This window comes from Apis dorsata, unplaced genomic scaffold (assembly GCF_000469605.1).
Source record: "Apis dorsata unplaced genomic scaffold, Apis dorsata 1.3 scaffold_295, whole genome shotgun sequence".
Classification (NCBI taxonomy): Eukaryota; Metazoa; Arthropoda; class Insecta; order Hymenoptera; family Apidae; genus Apis; species Apis dorsata.
The window spans coordinates 1276170-1281143 of record NW_006263570.1 but is presented as its reverse complement, the minus strand read 5'-3'; the positions used below and the strand labels follow the sequence as shown (position 1 = coordinate 1281143).

Genomic DNA, 4974 nt, shown 5'->3' with positions numbered 1-4974 from the left:
GTCTTATTTCTTTCTTTCTTTCTTTCTCTTTTTTTTTTTTTTTTCTAAGATTCATTGCGTCAGAAATTGATACACTATTGACTCTTAACTCTTTCGACTCGGCTTTTTTCCGTTTCATTTTTATTTCCTTATCATTTTATTTTATTTTAGAAATTGAGAATACTTGAGAGATGTATATCAAATATAAAATTTGATTTTGATTTTAAATGTAAAAATTTAAAAATTAGGATGTGCACGTGTCTCAATAATTTTTTTTAAACGAGACATATATATATATGTGAAGAACATAGAAGTATTTTGAATAATAAAAAAATAAGATTAATTTAAATTAATAATATATTATATTAGAAACTGAAAGATTAAGATAAAAAATCTTTCAATTATGCAATAGAAAATTTTCTTGAGATTTCTGTTGCTATTAATCTGAAATCACACACGTTTGTCTAGATAAAAATGTATGATTATCCAGTGGAAATGATGAATGTTCCCATTACCAATCAATGACAGTAATATATGCATAATAATAGATTGTAGAAGTACAAAATACTACACGTACGAGTTAGATTAAGAATCATAAATATTCACAGAGACGTATGTGTCCCATAAAAATCAGAAGTATTAATAAACGTGTTGAATGATCGATTTATATTACATCTATGAAATTTAATTTGATTTAAAGAATAAGAAGAGAAAGAATTTTAATACTCATTTTGGCGATATCGAATTTTTTAATTTACCAAGAGAAATGAGAATATTGCACCATTTTTTTTTTTTATCAATTAATATACACACATACGAACGATTTTTTTGTTATTCGAATATTAATATAATAGTTAAAACTTATTTTGAATAGATGTATATTTTTTATATATTCAATAATATTACCTCAAATAATTTAATATTAATACATAATTATGCAATAATAATTATTTATTTTACTTATAATAACCATAATTCTGTTAACTATTTCTAATGTAAATTTATTAAAATGAAATTAATAATCAATAAATTCAATTTTTCTTTAATTAATGATTAAATTATTAATTCCACAGATTATTACACAAATTTCGGCAAATATTATATTTTCAGAAATAGATTCATTAAAATCATAAAAGGATCATTACTTTCTCATTTTTAAATTTTATTTAATTAAAAATAATATTCATAAATTGGCAGATAATAACATTGAAATATATTATTTTTTTAAAAATTTTGAAATATATAATATATACTCAATATATCTTATGAAATCACGTGTCAATTAAATAAATATTAATTATATCTATAAATATATATCAAAATCCTTTAAGATATTAAGATATATTTTCTATTTTTATAAAAAAGAAGTCATCTTTATTATTCTTGAATTTAAATATATTTTTTTTTTAAATTTAAACATCTTTTACATTCGTTTTCATGTATTAATTTTCTTATATTTTTCAACTAACGATAGTATAATACTACTAATAATGATAGTAATAATTATTTCATTTCTATCAATTATAATTCCGCCAAACGCATCAGAAGTGTTTGAATAATCTCGATGCGGTTACACGAGTACACGTTTATTTCTTGTGTCTGTTATAATTGGTACTGATAATAATAACAGTGCCTATTTTACCTTGATCGACAATGCTTCTATTATCTATATTAAAAATCGATACATCGTTATCACTTGAATACTTAATGAACGTGTATGTTATAATTAACAAGCACAAATGATTTCTGAATATGTATTTGCTAACTGTTTGCCCATTCTCGATTAAAATGATCGATTCAATTCGCAAAATGGTCCAATCCCAGCATTCGAGTATCGTCGAGCATTTTTGCGGCTACTTGGACCCCTTGTATTTACTAATAACAACCACACGTAACAACGATAGTAATAATATTGATTATATTATATTGTAATTGACAATACCGGCTGTATGATACAGATCAATAATCAGAAAAGAGAAAGAATAATCAAATTCAATGTTTATACACTTTTATTCACAAATTTTCAGATAATTATTACATTGAATATGATATTAGAAATTGTTGAGTAATTATTAAAAAATTGAAAAAGTATATATTAGAGAAATATTATTTTTAATTTGATTTATTATTATTAAAATAATTTAATATATTTAATTTCATTAATTGTTTCATGCAATTTAAAGTTTATAATTTATAACGTATTTTAAACTTTTGTTTAACTCTTCAATCCCAAACTTTGGACATCTTAACGTAACTACGTAAAGATCAAACGGAGTTACGTTAGAATCCTTCACTAGGATTTTCTTATTATTAATATAATTTAACATTTTGTTTGAATCCAATATATTTAGAATCTAGAATATTAAGATCAATAACGAATAATTTTATTAAATATTTTTCAATATTAAAACAATTTATTCTTTATTTAGAGAAAGAGAAGATTTATTCTCTCAATTTATTCTCTATATATAGATAGAAGAATTAAAAAATAAAAAATTCGTAAAAAACGAAGTTATTGTAAGATATTTAATTTATATTATATTTAATATACAAATTACCTTGTTGGAGAGCCTATGAATTGAGATAGAGAGTCTTAGAGATATTCTAAGACTTTTGAAGAAGAATATAAATTATTATTACTATTGTAATTTCATACGATGGAAATAATAATTTCTAATTCAAACGAGGATTTATTATTCTTTCTATTTATCACACGTCACTTAATGCTCATAGAACGGAGCATAGAGCGGAAGTGAAGGTTTCAAAGTATTTCCAGGAAGAATTGCTAATCGTATTCCCTTCAATCTCATTACATGTAATAAGCGTTAATTATTTTTAACGAGATGTAAACGAGTCTCTCGTTATAATTCAACTCTTTGATTGCAACGGATACGATAAATTTTTTTTTTTCTTTTCATTTATTTATTTTTCCTCGAGCAAAAATACAAAACATCGGAGGTGGATTTTTTAAAAGGAAAAAGTTGAAATTCAATGGGAAAAAAAAAGAAATTGGTGAGTGAAAACGGTCGAGGCACCTCTCCTTGGAGCGAATTAAACGAAAAATCAAATATATCCAAACCTAAGGAAGGTAAAATGAACACGCTTTCCCCTATTTCTCAATCGTTTCTCTCGAATACAAAACATCATAGACGAAAGAAGAAAAAAGGAAATATCGTGATCTACTGTTTTCCTTTCTGATTATATTGCTATATTTAAGATTATTTTTAAGGTTTCAATTGCCTTAATTTAAGTAAAAATCGGTAAATAAAGCGAATTAATAAAATTCATAAAATTATTTTTTATGGCATATATAAATAAATTTCACTTAAAGGAATTTTTCTATCAAGATCCATTAATTCCAAATTCCGATTTTTTTTACGAAGAAAAAATAAAGTTGAAATCATCGATTTGAATCCACAAAACTGATATAACTGACTTTAAATTGCGAAAAGAAAATAAAAGTGATCAACGTCGCCATCTACTATATGGATGATTAATGGAAATGGAATAATAAATATCACAATAGAAAAAGAATTGCATCTTTTTTTACGATGATGATGATAAGATAGCAAAAGAAAAATCTATAATTGAAAAAAAAAAGAATAGAAAATTGTGATTGAAATTGTTCGTAATTTTAGGCGAGCTTTATTATACCAAATTGTTTCGTTCATTATACCGGAATTCCGTTGGAATTGCGAGTTAATTAATACTAATTCGGGGTTGATTCGCGAAAATTCTCGCTTAATTGTACAAAGAGCTTTGCTACTTTCGGCATAATGAATTTTCCGGTTTCGCAAAAAATGGCTACGATCTCGATGTCTAGTAAATGAGTTTTTATTTAAAAAAATATCTCCGTCGTCTCCGACGTCTGGCTATTTAAATAATGCTCCTCCTGTGAAAATGGATATTAGGTCGTATACTGTGGCGCTGCTGTCGCACTATCTTCCGGTCTGATTTCCGTTTTTGAATATTTCCTCGTGTTTCTCTGGTCGAAATGGGTAATAGGAATTTCTCGAATAAATATCTTTAAATTTTTGATATTTTTTTTCTTCCTTTCTTCATCTTATGTTATTTTTTCGACCGTAGAAATAGAATTCGTCATTCGTGAAATATGAAAGATAATGAATTTGAAATCAAAATTGCCAGCCTGTTGGACTTGGTTTAAAAAAAGAAAATTAAGATTTTCAATTGCCTTCAATATTTTCTGTTAATTAGAAAAACTGTTTCCAATTTTAGTATTTTCAAACAGTATTTCTTCATTTTTAAATGGTCAATTTTGAGAGATCAAATTTATTTTATATTATGAATTGAAATATTTAAATCAATAAAAATTTTGATAATAAACAACAATCATAATATTATATAAAAATTACATATTTATAAACATTATATAATATAATTATAATTATATTTAAATCAAATTTCTTATAAGTCACAGACAGATTCTTAAATATTTTTCATTCATAAAATAAATATCACATTAAACATAAAACAAAAAAACATTTCAACAAAAATCATAATAATCCAAAATCATAATAACATTAAAGGTAACAAAAATTCTTCTTCCAATAAAAGATAAAAGCGAAATAAAAAAAAATATCGATACTATAAATCTCGCACGATCGAAGATGTGCGAAGAGTTAAAAAAAAAAAAAACGGAAACCCACTTTCACGATCAAACTTCCAATCCAAAAGCGTCGCTTTCAATATCGACGAGTCACATCCCTCATCGCTCAACCCCACACTTCAGTTTCGAAACAACCATCCCCACAGCTTTGTGTCTCCCAATCCATTCACGCTAACCTATCCACAAAAAAACGCCAACACGAGAAGATACGCGCTTAGAACAACGCTCGATCTCGGGTCGGGACGGAACAAAGGCGAAACTGGAGCAGATCCCGGTCCCGTTGGCGGAATCGCGAAAGCGATTATCAACGCTATACCTATATACGCGGAAGAATTAACAACGATACTCCCGCGCGAGCACTCGAGGCC

General features: G+C 26.0%; 1 long non-coding RNA gene across 1 annotated transcript; it reads right to left on the bottom strand.

Annotated features, from left to right (window-relative positions):
• Nucleotides 1–3797: 3797 nt before the first annotated feature.
• Nucleotides 3798–4935, bottom strand: LOC102671812. The gene is made up of 2 exons (XR_422023.2): nucleotides 4647–4935; nucleotides 3798–3962 (listed from the first exon to the last, which is right to left on the bottom strand). It is a non-coding gene; the product is annotated as an uncharacterized LOC102671812 (long non-coding RNA).
• Between the last annotated feature and the right edge of the window lie 39 nt (nucleotides 4936–4974).